This window comes from Drosophila simulans, chromosome 3L, assembly GCF_016746395.2.
Source record: "Drosophila simulans strain w501 chromosome 3L, Prin_Dsim_3.1, whole genome shotgun sequence".
Classification (NCBI taxonomy): Eukaryota; Metazoa; Arthropoda; class Insecta; order Diptera; family Drosophilidae; genus Drosophila; species Drosophila simulans.
The window spans coordinates 17,945,187-17,966,116 of record NC_052522.2 but is presented as its reverse complement, the minus strand read 5'-3'; the positions used below and the strand labels follow the sequence as shown (position 1 = coordinate 17,966,116).

At 39.0% G+C, this 20,930-nt stretch overlaps 1 long non-coding RNA gene across 3 annotated transcripts; it reads left to right on the top strand.

The window, feature by feature from the left end:
* The first annotated feature begins 12,528 nt into the window (after positions 1-12,528).
* LOC27207832 lies at positions 12,529-17,647 on the top strand. 3 transcript variants are annotated; one of them, XR_006541765.1, is made up of 4 exons: positions 12,529-14,988; positions 15,046-15,436; positions 15,510-16,090; positions 16,151-17,647. It is a non-coding gene; the product is annotated as an uncharacterized LOC27207832 (long non-coding RNA). The 3 variants fall into 3 exon arrangements; XR_001600594.3 differs by having other exon boundaries at positions 12,539-14,988; positions 15,510-15,821; positions 15,948-17,647; XR_001600595.3 differs by having other exon boundaries at positions 14,723-14,988; positions 15,510-17,647.
* The last annotated feature ends 3,283 nt before the right edge of the window (positions 17,648-20,930 follow it).

Below are 20,930 nucleotides of genomic sequence, written 5' to 3'. Positions count from 1 at the left end.
CCAAACTGGTATCCTAGATACACAGTTGCAGCAGTTTCCTGAATGTTGGATTATCTTTTTTTGGAGCAGGTGGATGAGGAAAGCGTGAATTGAATTGAATGAATGCTTTATCAAAATTAATAACAGTAGTTACGTAGTGTTGCAAGAACCTTCAACTTATAAATATTGATCACTTATAGACTCAAAATTGCAACGATGCGTATGAGTCCTTTTCTAATATCTAAAAATATTAATCCAACCCATTGGCTAAATAAACGTTCTTAGGAAATCATTAATTCCCTTGTAGCTTTCGCAATTATTAGCAATAAATTGGTTTATGTCGGCAGCTTCTACTTGCCATATGTATCTGTATAAGCCCATACAGATTTTTATGGGCCCTCGTCGTCTCTATATTTAGATACCGCCACAATAAAGAGATCGGAATAACAAAAAGCGAAGCCAACTCAAACTAATTGTCATGTCCACAATACTGGTGCTTATCCTTGATCATCAGTGGTTCATTAACTCCGCCAGAAGTCTGCAAAAAAGACAACAATGCCGTGGAGCGTATTTAATACAATTAACTGGCTACGTTATAAGATTAACCCCATCGAAAAGGGGGAATTGCCAAGGAGTCAAGATCAGGCTTCCTCCCAGATTAACAATCAATTAAAATTGACAAGTGGTCAGCAGAGTGCAGGGGAAAACCGGAGAACACAGAAAGGAGAAAAATAATTACGATGACTGCATAAAAGGCGCCATTTAGCCTCGGCTAACGACACGCAATAATTACGCCCAATTAATCGCAATAACTTTTGCAAATTAGATAATTTCGGTTCACGTCCCAGAGTCCAGAGAACGCTTGGCCAGCTGCCCTGGGGCCACATTAAATGTAATTCTTTTCCTGAAAGAGGGAGTTGGGCTGCAGAAGATTTTCCAGCACGCCACTCAAATGTGTGTAATCTTGCATCGCTGCACTTGTCGCTCCTCCATTTTCCACAACCCCAAGGCAGCCCCAGAAACGCCCCAACTTTAGTGACAATGTATGGACACCCTGCTGGGTGGCGTTGGGTATATAATAGTTGATTAGTTGTACATATACAGTTTTAGCTAATAGATTTATTAGGGATTTTTAATATGGAAATATGTAATGGGATTCTATGTTATGTTCTATGTTATATAAACCTGATAAGATTTCACAGTTCAACATTTATTTTATTTACTTAAACCTTTTGGATTTAAGAAATACATAAATTGCAAAATTCATAAGTGTTCTCAATATGTTTTAAAATATTTTCTATATATGTATAATCGTGTGTTTATCCAAACTTAAGTCCAAATTATATTTTTTGCTTTTAAACAAATCAAATAAATAATTATTTGTATACTTCACTTTGATTAAATTACTGAATCTGCACTCAGACGTGATTACTATTCCTAATTAATTTATAGTTATATTTACTTCGTACCTGCTTCCCTGGCTTTTTGTTTGTTTGTTTATGGCCTAGCAGATATCAAATAGTCGACTCCTTTGCCTAATATCCATAATTTATTATTTCCTAGCACAACTTTTTTATTCTTGCCCCCAGTGTCCGCCACTTGCTGCTATTCTAGTTGTGGCTCTTGTGCCGCTGCTGCTCCATCAAAAGGCTGTTCTGCAAATAAATTATTGCCCCGTGCACTTGTGCCAGCCCCCTTTGCACATTGCCCCTCCCCTGCGCCTCTGCCCCTCTATCAGGCAAAATGCCTACTTAACCGAGGCGCAATGCTAAAAATACAATTGAACCTATTGCTGACAGCTGTTGCGTAAGCCGTGGAGCGTTTGAAAAACGAAAAAGGGGGGCGTTTTTTTGGAATCTATATCAAAGGAGTAGCCTTATGTTAAACATATATAATAATATAATAAAGTTAATTAAAGCATTGCGTTTTTCTATGAGCCTCTGCTTGTAGATCATAATTAAAAAATGTATATAATTATTTATGTGTATATTGTATGACTCCGATAATTTCATAATTCATTACGAATATTTTTACTTGCTTGTTTAAAATTCAATTAAATTTTAGAATCTGTATCTTAATGGAGTATTTGCATAGAAAAGAGTTAGAGTTAGTTATTCAATACTAAGATTTGTGACTTTGCCCAACTCTGAATATTCGGCTCCGTGATCCCAATCCCCTTGCATATGGGTACTCCGCTCCTGGCCGAATACAATTTATCAAAAGGCAGCACGCCATGGAAACTAAGAAAGCAACAAGCTGCCCCAACCAGTCGAAAGGCCCTCCGGCGAAAAGCAAGATTCGCTGCCGAGGAGGAGTCGTCTTCGTCTAGTATTACATAAGCGAGCTGGGATGCGAAAAAAAAGCAGTTGGGAGCTTATCTATCCACGAGTATTGGCTGCTGGCGAAGCAAGGAGCAGATCAAGTGGCACAAGATCACCAGCTACAAAACCAAAAAAAAAAGGGGAGCGCGGCGGGGCAGAAGCCTCGACAGCTGGCAAAAGACTGCGGCACTGTACTGGATGGCGAATGCTAGATCCAAAGATCCTGCTTCGTCAGGAGGAGAAGCTCCAGGCGGGCACGCGTCAAGCTGAGAGTTGGTCAGAAGTACACAAATAAAAAACAACTTGAAACACTAGTCAAAGTATAATCATTATTAGGTATAACATTAAATTTAATTATGAAATTAGAAAAATCTCTGAATTATAGCACATATTAAATTATTATAAATGTTTTTCATTACAAAGTTTCAAAAAAATATATTAAGGAAATTATAATGTCATTTAATAATGCACAATTTTATTTAAACGATGTTCAATAACTTTATTAATTAGTAAACTTGCTTTAAATTGTCTGCTCAGAGAAATATAAATTTGTTGATTTATACATAAAGTGCCTCTGCCAATTGAAAATATTTAAATGTAGGATTTCAACTACCATGGATCTAAATGCTCATTGATCTAAAAATTGCATTTTTTTATTGCATTTTTTCGCGTGCAATTAGAGAAGCTGGCCAAAATGAAAACAGTAGCCCATTGTGCAGGAGTTATATATACGTTAGTTTGTGGATTGGAATTGATTTGTTTGTGGCCTGTGGCCAAGTGACAGAGCTAGGGGACTTAAATCCAATCAGCGGACTGGTCCGCACACGCCTCCAATTAGAGGCTAAATGACAATTGTACTTTTAACCCAATTTACTCTTGGCTCCTCGCTGAATCCCGCCAGTTGTTGTCCACAGCCTTTACTATAAATCTGAATTGTGTACGATATTTGGGGTATATATGGAGCCCTTCTTTTCAGTCCCTTTCTATTCTCCTCCTGGTCGATCGCACTTCAATCTTTGCTCAAGTGTCGCAGAAGCCCATGGAGTGCATCGGTTGCCATAAACGATAGGGTATACTGGGGTAATTAGCCTTGTTAGGAGGAATTCGTTTCGGCTAACAATTAACATAAATAATTTTTAGCTATTGGATCGTTGTACATCTACGCATTATTTGATAAATGGACCTTTAACCTTTTTAATAATAAAGTAAACATAATAAATATAAAATTAGGCTTTTCATGTGTATATTTATAAAATTATTTTAAGAAAAAATATAAATATAAATAAATATATCAACGGTTGTAACCAACTGCTAATGTGGTTAATTTAAATAAGGTCGATCGCCTTTGAATACAAATTAAATTATATTGATTTTAAAAACGTTTTATATTTTGCAAAAAGAAAAGAGTATTTTAAAGTCGCCTTAGTAAATGTGGTAGCCTTACCCCTTTCTTGTTTATGCATTTGATTATTTGCTTAAATCTTTATCGTTGATTTCCCGGTGTGCGAGTATCTGTGTGTGCCTTCTCCGTTTTTAGTTTTCAGTTTTTTTTCTTCTTTAGTTTTGTATGCAGGCAGCGTTTCTCGGTTCGTTTCGATTCGTTTCGTTCCTTTCGCAGTCTTCGTTTGCATCCACAGCCATATCCACACAGGCGTACGCCCAGATACATTTGTATCTGTATCTGGAAGTGTGGCGGAGGCGAGTCGAGATCCATTAAGGCAATGACCTGTTTTCATATCATTTCTATATGTTTGTGTGCTGTCCGGGCTTTGTTGTTGTTTTGTCTCGTTCTCGCCAAGGGGGGCGTGGGCGGAGAGGGGGCGCGGTGGAGCGGGGCACACGCAATCGGAGGAATCGACGGACGTTCGCATGTGTCCCAATGTTGCAAGTTGATAGTAAAAATTATGATGATTCTTGCCCCAAACAACTGGCGGTTACTGGTCAAACAAGTTCTGTTGTTGTTGATTTTTTCCGTTTTTTTTCTTGTGTGCATATTTATCTCTGCGTTGTCGCTGCCTCCACTTCATTAGGTCTTTAATTTTATAACGTATCAAAACAGAGAAAAGGCAGGCACACTCGCGGCTCTAGGGGCAATACATGCTAGGTCGAGCTTATTTGATACCCTAGGAAACGGAAAAAGATTTTATTATTATTTTTAAAAATTCGTAACTCAATATACAAATATTTTACTTCTTTTTTTTTTAATATATATTTTATAAATCATTTCTTTTAATTTGGGATTTAAGTAACTGTGCTCATTGGCCATGGGTATTTCCAACTTCGATCTTGAAAACTATTCCTCTATCTTTTTGTCGTTTTTGCAATTGTACCATGAGCCTACGAGCATCTCGTGGATGCTTGGGCAACGTGAAAAGTCTTTGGCGCGTAAAATCTTTTTGGGTTCATTAGAACGTTGAACGTGGTTCTCGTTGTCGGTTCCACCTTCCGGTCCCTCCTCTGGCTAGTCCGGGGTTGCCAGGTTCGAGGGGTTCCTTGGCTCGGATCCGATCCTGGGCATGGTCACATGGGCAATCAAGTCGTTCCTCGTGGCCCTGTCACTTTGACAGCGCATCTGCGGTTTAATCTGGTTCTGGTTGCGCTGCTCTTCTGCCCGGCTGGCGATTGTAGAGTACCTATGTACATACGCTTTATTATTCGGTACAGTACGAGCCTAGGTCTAGAGGACCAGCGTCTATTTATAGGGATCGCGTGGATATGATCAATCAAACTGGAGGCGTGACAAAGGGGACACGGCTTTTATGGGGCACGTAATCATACATGAGCAGGGTATAGATACCATAAAATGTTCATAATGGTTAGTTATTGTTTCTTAATACATGGCATTAGTATGAACATTAAACAGCTAGACTAAGACTAAGCTGAGTTGAGGGTTTAGTTTATAGGTCGAACTATGCCCATAAAAGCATGTCTCTAAACAATGACATTCAAAACCTAAGAGGAATAAATATATGAAAGATATAGATAGATATATGAAAGATATATATAAGATATATATAAGATATATACAATAGAACGCAGCTCTAGCATAAAATATATTTATGAAATACTTTTGCAAATATAAGATTTATAGAGCAGAAGGCAATCGTTTACTTTTGAAATACCTAAAGGTTCTTGTACGTTATTGAAGTACATATGTAAACATAATTAATAAAGTACTTTTCTTCACTTAAAGTCATAGTTTTCGTTGGTTATCACACCTGCCTCATTTCCATTGTCGATCACTCCCATCCATCACCTTTAAGCCATGTGTAAAGAGGGGCCATCCATGAAGTCTTCTTTCTTTTCCCAGAGTTTACTCAAGATAAGCACTTTTAGTGTAAAGTGCCTTTCTATTTGCCCAGAACCAAACGAAAAACTGATATCTGCCTGCACTATTTGCCCAGAACATTTGCCTCTGTTTGGCTACTTAAATTTCCCAGAGTCAATAAATGGAATCGAGTGTGCTGGCTGCGAAGCCCAGATGTCGCGGCCAAACCTTGACCAATCCGCATAATTGCGATTATCTGGCGATGCTACAGCGTTCCAGGGTCAATTGGTTTTTCAGTTTTTTCCCGCAATTGTTCATTAGCGGCGGCATCCTTGAAATCGGAGTGGAATCGTAATGGGGCACACCCCTGGGGGGCCAATAAGAATTGCACCCGTCAAGTCAAAGTTTAAGCAAAGATTGACCGCGTGCAAATCTATATGGCTTAAGCTTATAATCACCCCTCATTTTACATAGATTAACCTCCGAGTGGGTGGAAACTCTTGATACAAGACAAATAATTATGGGTTCTATTAATGCCACACAGGGCAAAAAATTTAATCCACACATGACTTTCAATTACTCGATTTTTATTTTTGAAAACTGTAGCATTAAGTTGTAACTTATCGCTTCTACTAATAACCATATTTTAATAAATTTAAAAATGCATTTTTTATCAAATATTTTAACTAGCAACACATTGCCTTAATTTTTTCATGTGCAAGCGAGAACTCAGAACTGAAAACCTTTTGGATCAGACCATACTAAACCATAATCACGGCCAAGTGGTGATTTGCATTCGCAATTGCTCGAATCAATGTTATGAACGTCAAAAGCACGACAAATGAATCATGCTGCGATCTCTTCTTTATATAGATCCCCCACACCCGCGCCCCCAATCTCCGATCTGCCCGATCGGAGCTTAACTCCAACTCGTGTGCCCCAGAGGCAGCGACATTGACAATGAGCCAAAAAGCGTTTCCAAAGCGATCCACAAACGGTAGCCAGCCAGCAATAACAAAAAACAATGCACCAAACAAAAGCAGGGAAACGTGTAGGATGAACCATAAAGACTTTTCGATACCATTTACCTGACTTTATCTATTATAGAACTTATTTTGTACAATAAATTCACTATCCCTAAAGGATACCTAGTATACACACTAGATTCATAGTTAGGGACCTAAGATCATCTATCATATTTTAAGGTCTTGGGACTGCAATTCAGATTTGGCTATCTCAGATATACCTTAAGATTTAGGATTCTGAAATATATTATATATTATATTATATATTTTGGTTCTGTACCAAACAAAGTCTATGTACATCCATCGTTTTCGACTTTCGAGCTTAGAATACATCATATATTTGCCCTCCATTACAGGGTATCTAAAGAAAACGTGCCCGTTTGCCAGAGCTTTTGGATTTGGTTTGTTTGTTGCAGCATGATCGGGCTAAAGATCGTTAAGCAGTGCACAGTAGCTGCTCGAGCGTCATAATAACAGCAGCAACAAGATGTTCGAGTTCCCCTCCCCCGGGCCAGGGCTCCCCTCCCCACCCTGCATCGAGCGCACCGCCTACTGCAGGTCCCACTGTGCCGCCCGTCCGTCCCACTGTCCCACTGTCCGTCCGCGGAGTGCAGACTGTGGAGTGCAGCTGCAACGCTGCAGGGTGTACACTGCAGCGCACCGTGCAGCGCAACATCGACGCGCCACAAATCAACGGCACACACTGGACTCCTCCGATATCGGAGCGTAGGCCCCTGGTTAACCGGTTTGCTCTTCGGACAGTTCGGACGGATGGGACGGATCGGACCGATCGGGACGGAGGAGACATCGTCGACGACGAGGCATAAAGCTTTTTTAGAACCTTCTTTGTTGCGGCTGGCAGCGCAGTGCACTGAGAGAAAATCGTACTACTTTCAATGAGCAATTAAATTTATCTTTCGGTTTGGCTTAGATCTTATAAATGTGAATTTTTTACCAAAACATTATTTTAAATTGGCGAAATTAAAAAATAAATTATTTGCAACAGTTAAAACTGTACAATTACGTTAAATTGATCTGCTTTTAAAAATTTTCAAAACTAATGTTTTTATGCTGAATACAAAGCTTATGCTGACAGTATATAGTGAATATATAATAATAATAAAATATTCGTTCTTTAAAGATTAAGGAAATTGTTCTACTATAAAATATATATTTTTTAAGAATATTTCGTTAGTAATCTTAATATTCATCTAATTTGGCAAGCTTTTAATCATTTGCAGATAATCTTAATCTTAATTTTAATCCTTAAATCCGACAATATAATTTTTAGCGTATGTTCAAACCAGAAGGTTGCCTATACTCCTGATTTTCCCCTATGCTAACAAATAGTTTTTGGCCATCCTTCGCAGACTGCAAATCATTTTTTTGCCCAGCCCAATTTCCATTTGTTTACCTGGGGATTGATCTACACCAATTTCTCTTTTGGCCTTTATAATAACCAACTAGCCACTAGTTGGCCTGACCCACCGACTCACTCCCCTTTGTTAATCGTTAAATTTCATATATCAAATTATGGCCTCGGACCACGAGCCCCTAATTTTGTTGCGTGTAATTGCCACTTCCAGTACAAAAGCTTTTATTTTGTATGCTCGTTGTATATTTTGTTGTGGTGTATGTTGTTGTTGAGATTGTTGTTGTTCCTGTTGTATCTTTGGTGGTTCTTGTTGTTTGTGTATTTCGAGTTCCGTAGTGTTGGTGTATCAGTTGTTGTTGTTGTTGTTGTATTTTCCGTTTCGTTCGGTTCTTTTCCTTCCTCTATGTTTAAGGCGACTGCGCTGCCGTCTTAAGCTGCATTACAACTTTTTACTGCGTCTTAAACTGAAATCGAGTTTTGTTGTGCACGTAGTACGAGATACATGTGCTCGTACATACAAATGTATCTTTTGTCCATATATTTTTCTATCCATCTGTGTGTGCGCAACTCCGCCCGAACCATCAACGCCCCAAGTGCATTGGGCCCCGGCCTCCCATTTCCCATTTCCCATTCTCCATTCCACTCCCTCCCCCTCCCTCCGCCGCCATCTCTTTCTTTATGTGTCTCTGACAATCTGCTGGTTTGATAGTTACAACGTAGTCATCGTCAGCCTCCCGCCCGCCCCATAGACCCCCTCCCCATATATCAACCTATCGCAGTTCGTCCAGTAGCCGCGCTTAATTGCATTTTGACTTGCGGCGTGAAGTTGACTTGAAGATCATAATGACGATCGTGATCATGATGATGCTGGGCAGGAGTTGAAGATCAGCCAGCTAAAGATCTCGAGACGAAGACGGAAAAGCTTTGTCATATTGGGACTCTCTGCGGTCTATTTGCTTAGGGGCGTGGTCGTTGGTCGCCTCCTTTTTGGCGTATGCCCAGTAGCTGCTGCTGGGCTGAGAAGTGTTTTTGCAGCTACACTGGGGGAAAAGAAATTAGTAACGAAAGAAATTATATGCCTGCAATTAAATCACCAATTAACCAATTAGCATTGAGATCTTTTTTTAAATGTTTGAAAATATGCAAATTTCATTTAAATTCTCTTACTTTAAGTAGTGTAATGTTTTAAAGTTTGCTTAAAGATACATAAGATAATAAGATAAATAGTAGAATGTTGTTAAGTTAGCTTAAAGATATATTGTCAGTTCTAGATACTTAATCAGTTGAAATCTTCAAACTTAATATCTTAAAACAATATGTTTTGCCTTATAATTTTAAGCTATTTCACTATTACTATATAGTGCCTAATTAATTGATTTTTTAGTAGTGTACCTACCCATCCCATTGTATTTGTTTTGGGTTGTGGGTTCTGTTGTAGTTTTTGTTATGACTTGCAACTGTGCGCTGCCTTTCCTCAGTTTTTTGTGTTTTGTTTGCGCTATGTTGATTGAATGCGCTTTGTTAGTTTGGGGACCCTTTTGTTGGTTTATGTTCATTTACTGTGATTAGTTAGCGGGCTTATGAAAATATTGAATAACTTAATACCATTTTGTGAGATGGGTTTCAGCCAAATTAGTGGCTTTTCACTCGACTGAGTTCTAGGCTGCATGAAATTGTTAAACAAGCGACGAGTACTAATTTGCTTACTAACTTATTCAGTTAATGTTTTCGGTGATCCTAACACTTTTTCTTTGCTCAGTGTACTGTTGACCACACAAAGTTGCCACCAGATATGGAAGCTATTAAATTTGATTTCAGCTGCATTAACCCACATTATTCAGTTTGTTGGCAACCGCAGAGCCGTCTTCATATTTATTAATTACCGTTTCAGCGATTCCTTTGTCATTTGGCCACTTGCCCGATTTTCGTCTTCTGTATTTCCAGTTAAACAAATTAGCTATGCCGATCAGCTATCGAATTCATCGACCCAGAGTCGAATCGGTAGCCGCATGTTAACCATAGTCACAGCCATTACGCATAAATTTTGACTTGTCTCTGGTTACAACTTGTCTTACAGGCCATGCCAACTCATGTTTGTTTCGTGACTCGTGTGTGTTTTTGATAAATTATGTTGATACTCTAAAGGGAACGCGGTCCATTCTCTTCAATTCAACTCTTCAAGCAACAAATAAAAAAATATAAAATATATATTTATAACTTACTTAAGCTTATTACCTATTAACTTTATCTCAAGCTTGCATTATTATAAACAAAAAATTATTATTGATGTAATAATGTTGAATGGGATACATTCAAATGTCAAATATCAGATTAATGATTTAAGTGATATTTGGCAAGGAATTTGATATATATTTCAGATTCAAAGATTATTGCGTTGACTATAATTTGAATACAATATCATTGATTGTTATAATTATGTTGTTGAAAACCCGTCAGCATTTGCAACAATATCATTTTTAAATGAGAGATAAGAACTCTGTGTGCCATGGGAACCCATTCATTATTTCGAAATCTTCGATCTACACTTAATTTCAGCTCAGAGTATTGTAGCTAGTGTGTATTGCTTTATTTTCAGGTGATCGCTTTGGGCATAAATTTACCATAATATTGTATCAATTTGGCTTTTGTGTTAATTTGTGTGTGGATCGGTAAATCATCTCGAGGCGTTAGTTTATGGGCCGCGTTGACTTTTGCTTTGATATAGGCTCCGATTTGAAGCCCCCTTTTTATGGGGGGCGCAATTATCCAGGCCCCAAACCCCACTAACTGTGCTTTAATGTGCCCCATAAATTGTGGGACATTATGACACGAGCAATAATCCCGATTCCATCTGCAGTCCACACCTCAGCATGCATTTCATTATAAATAGGTTAAGATGCTAAATTTACTGGACATAAAAAGCTGAGGAGCCGAGCAGCTCGCACACATATAGCCAACATAAACCTTTAAACCTAAACACGCACTTAAGTCATAAAAAAAAAACCAACAACAGCAACTAAGACGAAAAACATGACATTAAATTGCATGAGGTTAAGCAGCGGAGAAGAAGCAGCAGCCGAAGAGGAGAAAAAATAATAATATTGTCTATAGAACCCAGCACAGGTGTTCAGTTGCCGCTGCAGCAGCCATGCACATAAAAAACCAGCAGAAAAAAACACACAACAAACTTAAAATCAAGTTTCAAAGATTCAACGACGTCGACGGCACTTGAGCAGCCCCAACGGCTGAAAATATATACGATTGCGGTCAAGATATTAGGGAATACAGGCAGGTCCTCCTGTCTCAGTAGCTCATCCCAAAACGCACAAAAAAAGGTATTCCATTTTATCAATTTTATATATATTTATAAAGAGAGTTTTCAAGCCTCTACGAATCAGCATTGTAACTTTCCAGGGTATTTTCTATTCCAGTTTTTAATTTCAAATTGAAATTATATGTTATTATATTATAAAAATATATTGAACTATTAATGCTATACATTATATGTTTTTAAGGTCTCTACTAATAAGCAAATTGCACAGTTAATTCATTTAATTTGCCTTGCTCTATCATCTTGACCGCAGCTGTGGCAGGAGCGAGATGGCAAGCAACCTTTAAATGCGGGCCGAGCAGCATCCAAACGTGATGCGATCGAAGGAACGGTGAGGGGGAACTCATGGGGGCAGGGGTGTGTGGTGGGGATATAGTAAAGCCAAACCCAAGTCGCGATCAAGCCGTGCAGGCAGCAACTTGTCGAGACTCGCCCCCATACCCTTGGACGGACTCAAGTGCCTGACTGCCTGATTATGATCGGATCGGAGTGGTGCGCTATATGAGCTGCTCCCGCTGCTAATGCACTGAGAGAAGTCACCTTCTATCCTGATTCCCTACAAATATGACGCACATTATATTAACACTAAACTTCAACTAGCAACAATGCACTTTTTGACACTTTCTTTGACACTTCAACATGACAGAAACGATTTAATTTTTATCATATTTAGGGTAATTTTTTCAAGTGTAGGCCTGCTGCCGAGGAGTTGGTGCCTGTCTGCGTGTGTAATAAACATAATGATAATGCCCGCCGCTGTCCGAGTGGTTTGGCTGCCTTCTGCAGCTACCGTGGATGTAATTTACACTTACACTGCGGCTCAACGGTTTTTTTTTTTTTTGGGAGGGGGCCAAAGGGGCTGGCACTTCGGTCTTAGAGCCGAAGAAATGACACACTTTGGTAGAACCCACATCCAATAACTGCTAACTGATTCCGTTTGTTTTTCCTGGGTTGTGGGTAAGACCATAAGCGAACGTGATCGAATGGAAAGCCCTCTGGCGGTCATTAGCCGAAGTTCGCTTAAAAGTAAAAGCCATCTGGCGTTTGTAAAAAGGGTAGGAAGTGGGTCTAATGTTCTGGACTGCGAATAATGGGAGCGGCTTAATACAGTAGGCACTCTAATTGGTGAAAACCTATACTTAGGACTACTATTGCGAAGACGTTGAAGCTGACTCTAAACTTTAATGTACTGCATTTTAAATTGGAAGAAAATAAAAACATCTTTATTTAAATTGAAGACTTAAATCAAGTTCAAAATGAATGATATCCATTTACCGAGCAGTAATAATATTATTTTACTTTTTTGTTGTCCAATACTTTTTGCAGTCCGTACTGTACTTCTTATTAAATTATTGCGCAATCCCATAAACTAGTATATCCATTCCGCTGGATAAATCAAATCATATTACCCTACGATTTTCAAGAAATATTGCCAAAACCGGGGCACAAATTAAACCGATATAAGCAACGCCCAACGAAGCAGGCCCTACTAAAACCTTGATTTAACCCTTGGGGCACTCGAAGTGGATCGGAACTGAAATGAAACCAGCGAAAAAAGCCGAGAAACGAAGTGGTAAGCAAAACCAGCAGCTGAGTCCCTCAGGCGGCAGTTAATCAACAGTTTTTATGCAAAACTAATAAAGCACACACCACAAAAAAAGATCAGAAACCAGAACAGGGAAATGAAAAGCGAGCAAGAACCCAGGCAGGCAAAAAAAAAAAAAAGATGAAGAAAAGCCAAAACGCACACCTCAAGTCCCCCAAAACAAGTCAATATGATCGATCGTTTGCTTGATTAAGCCTAATTGAAAACGAAAATGCAGAGAGCCAGAGAATCGAAAGAACCCAAAGAGAGCACCTTCATGCGATCTCCGATCCGATATGATCCGATCCGCAGTCATGATCGCCTGCTTGGTTCCTCGGTCGGTCCGGTTCGGTTGGAGCGGTTCGTTCGGTCAGTGGAAATCCGTAATCGGTGGAAACCCACCAGACGGGCCCCACAACTTACTACAAGAATTTTGAAATCAAAACAAAAACGTAAAAGATCAACGCACAAAAAGAGCGCGCCACTGAATTTTGGCGGGAGACTACTGTACCGCTGGATCGGCGAGAATCAGTTGAACAAAACAAACCGATAAAACCAGAGGAGGAGCCTGTAGTAGGCGTAGTCACTGTGCTGGTGTTGGTGTGGCGTGTGTAGAAGATCGAGAAGAACAACAAAATCAAAAAAAACTGGTCAACTTAATCAAAGAGCGGAGAATCCAGAAGATTTGCTGCTCACAGATCTCCAAAGAGCACGGCATTTTCACCGAAATGCAGTTTTACATCGACGAAGAGACGCAAAGAGCAGCAAAGAGACTGGGCGACCAGTGTTGCCGTGCAGCAGGTGCGAAATCAGAGAGCCAGATATCAAAACAAATTTCAAGCTGCCACGAAATACTGCTATCACGAGGAACTTGGCTTTGGAATTATTTATCTTGGATATATGTAAATAAATATATTTAGGAAGATCTAAACTTAGGGTTATCAAATGTCTACCAAAGAACTAAGACTAGATACATATTAGAAGACATTTAAAGATTAAAAATATAAGCATAATCTTTATGTGAATAATAACAAGTAATTGATACAAATATCCGTTATTTGAATGCAAGTGTTGGATAATACAAATATTGCCTGCTCGATTTCACGAACCTTCAACAACTATCCGCGTTCGGGCAATTAAGAAACCCTTAATTAATGGTCAATTAAGTACCTTCAACACATGTGTCAGTTGATAAGGAACTTTGGTGGAGGAACCTTACCACGGCCACAATTTTCCGCAACTGAGGCGACCAGAGTCTCCCTACCGGTTTTTTCATTTGGTCGCTTCTCCCCTTTTTTTTTTTGTCAACGAGAAAAAAGCGCGCCAAAACGATGCTCCTACTGGGGATTTATAGTCCTTCCTATGCTGGGTGCCATAAAACCTGAAAAAGGACTGAGCGGCGTGCGGACAAGGTGGAATAAAGAAAAGGCTGCGTTTCCACTGGGAGAGTGTAATAACCCCAAACGGACCCTCGATCCGTCTCCCTTTCTCTTTCTCGCCGTGTCTCTTTCTGGCTGAATTAATTTCACAGCAGAAGCGGAAAGGAGAAGGCCGACGAAGAAGGGAATAGCCGAAAGGAGGAGAACGAGAAGAAAACCAGGCAACGTTACTTGTTTCTTGAAGGGTCCACACGATCGCCCCACGACGTCAATTTGCAAGTTCTTCTTGGAGCCACAGAAACTCAGGCTGCAACTGCGAGGAACCCTCTGATTCGCAGCAGAGAGGGTCGATCGAAAGGTACTCGGTGATGGGAATAGCTTGAAGGTCCTTAATTCCCTTGATGATATACATTTTATAATATAAATAATATAATTTATAATTTTATAATATAATTTTATATATATAATATTATATATTATTGTTACAAAACTTTTGAAACTACGTAGCCAGAAAAAAATATATAAAATTTAAATTTTTTCAAATAAAGAAGGTATAAGTGTAGAAAAGTTATGTCTTTAAGAGCATATGTTATACATAAATAGTTTTCGGAACTAGTTTGAATCGTTATGAATACCGTTCTGGAAATCAATCCTCCCAATCGCCATGAAGAGTTCAATGGACCCTCGCAAAGTGCGCAACATTTTGCGGACCGGGTTTGTAGTAGGTAAGCCTTGTTCCTCTGTGTTTTGATTTTACGGCACAGATGTTTTATTTGCCACAGCACACACACACTCGCACAAAAGGTGGACAGGAGGGATGGAGCAATCCGAGGAGCGAGCAATCTTCTGTTTACCCTGCCACAGTCTTTCCTCATGATCCTCCACTTCGTGCCTTTTAATGCCTTTAATCCTAGCAAATAATACAAAGGAGAGAACTCTAGGACAAGTGTATGGAGGAATACGAAAAGGCTGAAAAGTGGGGAGAACATAATATACACCGCTAGAAATCCAGGACTTTTCAAAATTCAACAACACTACACTAAAGAATAAACTTTAAACGATTTTTAAATGTACCTATGTATATAAATAGGTACATATATATATATATATGGGTTTGAAGGACCATATCAATGCGTAAAAAACTGTGCTACAATATATTTAATATATCCAATGGTAAGTAAGGTCTATTGTCTTCCTCCAGTTCACAACTTACTAGATGCCTCACTAAGTTTTTCTCTCTGTGCAGGCGACTGTCGGTGGCTTGGGGACTCGACCTGGGACGTGTCTCTGTTTCTGTCCCTGGCATAAAACAGAAAGTGTGCAACACACGCTCTTGAAGCCAAGCAAACGACTGCGGACGACCGGGCGGGAGGATCACCATCGCCCGGAGGGGAGGCGGCCAGACCCATGTGGTTGTGGTTCCAACTACGATTGCAGTGAACTTCTAGCCCAGAGTCATTGAACTTGTCCTGGGGACTGGAGTGACTCTGGCTGCGACTGCGGCTCTACCACGATATCAACACTGGGATCGTCATGATTGTCTTCGGCCACCAGTATGGTACGTCATGATGAGCGTGGTTCGTGGCGCACACAGAGCAGTGGCTTTGTCCCCAGCTGTACCAGTACCACACAGAACCGCACTCTGAATCCCACTTCTCCAACTTCTAATCCGACTCCTTCGTAGACATAATGAACTTGGGTTTTGGGGCTCGTACGTACTGCGTACGCAATTCTCAAATCGTGTTTGCGCCTCCTGAGATCGTGGAGCCCCTCTCTTGCCACTGCGATGGGATCTAGCTGGATGAGTTGAAACTACTCTTAAAGAGGGTATATTAACCTATTATTAACATATTCATTAAAGGTTTCTAATATATTATCAAATGGTAGAACTAGAACTTTATCAAAACTTCCTAAGATGTTCATGCCAAAAGACCTGTCGATTAGCAGGTTGTCCTATTTTCTAACATTTTCGATTGATATAAAATGTTCAGATAAATATTAAAAACGAATTCAAAAGGTGAAACACCCTGATTTAATTTCCCAGTGCATTCGGAGATTCGCTTAGAAAAGGCACCCGTTCTTTCTGGTTTTCTATTTGATTTGGCAACACGCTGCCTTTACGGCCCATTGTCGTTTGCATGGGGATATATCCAAAAAGGCACGGGTATGGGTGCATATATATATATATACATATGATAATGATGTTGGTGATCGTGCCACTTTAGCAATGGCTAAGCTACGTAGATCGGGCCGAAAGCCAGACCCCTGGGATGGGTTGAAGAACCTTTTGATTGGTTAACCATACACGACTCTACGTGGCGCAGTTCTGTGGGCAATCCTGAAGTGGGGTGCGGTGCAGTCGGGGGCATTTAACTGTGCCACATGTAGCCATGTAGATCCTCTCCTGAAAAGCCCCAAAATCCCCCCACTCCTGTGGGCCTGCATGCATAATATTGCCAAGATTTATGCAAAAAATTGATGGCAATTAGTCGTCGTCTTTTGGTTCGTTCTTTATCTGACTCTGTGGCTCGGCGAGGGAACTCAGCTTGTTCGTTTATACATATATATGTACATATCGAGGTAGGCACTATGTTAGTGCATAATGATTTTCGGTATCAAATTACATTGGTTAGGGGTTTTTAGTATGTACTTTACTTGCTGTTTGCTCTTGTCGTCGCTGCCGTCCTGTGTCTTCTGTCCCCAACCCCAGTTGTCTTCTCCTTCCTGCTTAATTTGATGCGCTCGTGCCGTCTTTATTTTATTCTCTTTTAGTCCGTCCATAGCCAGTCCCCACTGTTCCAATCCATCGGATGCTCCGCCTCTGGTGCAAAGCCAGGATTTTCTTTAAATCAAGCCTAATAGCTGCTGAGTCTAGACCGAAACGAAATTATTTGCTAGCCCAAAATGATCACTAGCTGGTTTCGCGATGGCAATTAAGAATTTGAATGGAAAACTTAGATCACGGTAAATAATTTTCTATTTAAAATGCTCAAAACAATTTTCTTTAACAATACTTAAGCTAAAAGCAAACTAACTGCAGTCTTAAAATGACAGCTCAAATCGATATTGAGCCCTAATTAATTTAGTACCACCAGGGGTAGCAGGTTCTTTTTAAACACTTTAAATTTATCAAATAGAATACTATAGATAAACTAATTAATTATTTATTTAGTGAGTATAACAATTCACTAAGCTATTTAGGATTTATTTATTATTGAATTGTCTCAATTAGCTTTGGAAAATCTGTAGTCTTTTCTTTAACACCAAAAAACCAAGAGGTCTAAACTATTTACACCATAATGCTTATTGGTTTTGTCACTGGCTGTGCAAAATTATAATTATAAGGTGTTCAATATTAACGGAAACCCACAAAGCCAAAAAAAAAACTGTAAAAAAGAACAAACGAAACGAAACCCACACAATTTTGTTAATAAATCTTTTGCTTTGGAAAAATGCAAAAAAAAAAAAGTGGCACGATCACAGTGGTAATGCGACTTTAAATTGTATCTCTTCTTAACTTAAAAAATTGACTAAAAATACGTTGTAGTGCGTTTATCTACATATATATATTTTCTATTTATTTTATTTTATATTCAGCTATACAATCAAGTGTATCTACACATTTTTAATGGCGTGTAAGCTCAATTAAACTTAAGCTAAAGTAAGCTCATTATTTAGCTAAAAAAAAACCTATGTTAAATTTACATATATAATATAGATTTCATTTCTTAGAAAAGTTAGTTAGAAAACGTGTTAATTACTTTCTGTTTTTAAGGCTTAGAATTGCTATATTTCCAGTTGAAAAGATATACAATAAAATTTTTGTTTGCATGGATTTAGACTCCTTTTTTATCTCTGTTTCATAAGATTTTCCACATTTGGCAACACAATTCCTGCTCCCTATAAATGTATCTTTGCTGGGGTGTCAGCCAGAGTGTGTGGATGAAAAAGAGCTGTTTAGACCCTATTCCGATCCAGAATGCTGGTGGGGGGAGGGTAGAAGTAGAAGTAGAGTCCCACAGCTGAGGTTTCCAAAACACACAGATACTGCAGGCACACACACCTTGTAGCAGCACAGTCGTCCAGCTGTTGTCCCCTTTGGAAGGGAGTGAAAATCCGAGGATGAAGAAGGGAAATCGGGCGGGGATTGGGAAATGGTGGGGGGATCGCTGTCGCTCAGTCGGACGTCGTAAGCGTGTATGACATGTGAGTTGCACGTTTTGTCGATTTTCAAATTGAGGCAACTTCTCAGCACTACGGCTCTTTCGGTTTCTCTTGGAGCTGCCAACTTGGCTATTTCTCAAGAAATTATGATACTTTTTAAAAGCAGAATTCGTGCAAATTTAATATGATTTTTGGAAATTTTGAAGTGGAACTAACAATTGCAATTTCGAGAACTAAAAGTAGATTTTATTGAATTGGAAAACAAAAAAAAAATGGGTTTCTTTGTAAGAATATTATATTTACGGAATTAAAGATACATTAAAACGATTTTCCAGTTATCGTAAGGGCTAAAACAAATCTTGTGAAACAGGTCTTTAACTTTCGACCCCAACTAAAGAAAACTATTACTACAACTACGTTTCTTATCTTCCTATATATTTCTAAAAAAAAAAAAAATAGATAAATAGACAGCTCTAGCCATCTCCGTCCGGCTATCTCTATCGTCGTCTTTTCCGACTCGTGCAATCAAATGGAGGAGTTTCAGCTGGGCCCGATGGTCCGTCCGTGGTCCGGATCCGTCCGCTCAAGACCTATGGGTACCTGTCAGTCAAAATGCGTTTTACAACAGTTTTCCTCCTCTTTCTTTACCCAACTTCGTTTTCTTCGGTTTCGTTGCCCATTTGGTAACCCGTATCGCTGGTGTGGCTGAAACACGCTTTTATTTTCCCTTTTCTACCTCGAAAATCTATGAGCAATCTATCTTTTGAGTGCACCACTACCACCACAAGCAACAACAACAATCAATTTCGTTTTTTTATTATATTTGTTGTCTACTTTTGAGGTTGAATGTGGCGAACAGCGACGAAGATTCAACATCTACTACTGTATGGTAATCCATGACAGTTACCGAGATCTTTATTGTGATCTATGGGTTTTTTCGCCAGGTGGCTACGGGGAACGGGGCGACCTGGGATAAAAGCTTAAGAATATATTATTATATTCTTAAGTTTCTGAAACTTATGAATCTTATGCTTTAAACTTAAGATAAGCTCTATATTTAGTAGACAGTTAGCAAGACAACTACAAAGAATGAGTCATATCATAACACCGATAGTAAAGGGGCTTATAGTTATAATTATATCGAAGTTTGTACAGATTAGTCAAGGATTTATCCAGTACGTATTAGTATTAGTATTAGTATAAGTATTAATTTAGCTCATGAAAATTCGATGCTATAAATTTTGTTTTGATAGGTAAACACCATATTTGCAATTAAAGAAACACCTTATCAAGAGTTAAAGATATATAAAAGACATAAACATTGATATTGAGAAATCTTTATCTTTATTAAACAGCGTCAAACATAAAGAACACCAAGTGAAGCGGCGTATATCCTTCAATAGGGTAATTCAATGACCCTTGTTCTGGGCCAAAAAGAACCAATAGCCATGCGATCATCCTGGGGGAAGGGGATCCACATTCGCTTTTGCCACACAATAAAATGTCATAAATTATACGCTCAAAACAGAGCACAACGCTTGGTCATCATAAAATGAATACATACATATACATGGGCCACAATAAAGATCCGAATGCAACAACAGACGACTACTGATCATTAATTAATGAACATGATCAACGGAGGCGGAAAAAGGAGGCAGAAGTGGATCCAGAAGCAGATGAGTTGTGGCTGGGCCATTAGAATGCAACATGTCGTCGTGGTCGTGTTCGATTGCTCAAAACACAGATATGCATCGCAGCCATATATCCAACCATCTATATAGACGTACACTGAGCGAAAATCAAAATTTTTATCTGGTCTCTACACGTATTATAGTAAGTTTAAGCTGCTGAATACGTATTTAGAAAAGATACAATATCTTAAAATATTCATTTATTTACAATTATACAAGAAAGTACGCATTAGAAAAGATACAATATCTTAAAATATTAATTTATTTACAAGAACCTTTGCTGCATTTGTTTTTTGTGTACAGTAAAATTAAGGTGTTTGTTGAACAAATTGTTTAAATTAAAAATATATTTCATATATTATTATTTTAGGCTTATACCAAGCAGTAAGAACATTTTGTTCGAATAATTAAGTGATTGATTTTCCTTTCAGTGTCCATATTTTTTATGTATGTTGAGTTCCCTTTGTTTACAAAACAAAATGTAAACAAAACTTTTGTTCTATCATCTCGAACGGCGATCGAAAGCATTTGCTGCCAAGCTTCGGATCCCAAAAGAAGCTGAAAAAGAGGCACTGAATCTGGGGCAACCAAGCTGGGGGCCCTTTTGGATTCGGCTTCTGGATGTCCGAGTGTGCGTTAGAATCTGTGTGCTTGCATAAGCAGGCTGTGGAGCAAACGATCGAGCAACGACGCACCACAAAGAGGCAGCTATGAAAATTACTCTGTGGGCAAAAAAAGGAAAAGTATTGGGAAAAGTCAACTAAGCAGAACGAACTAGCAATGCCCTCCACAATCATTAAGTGATAGCG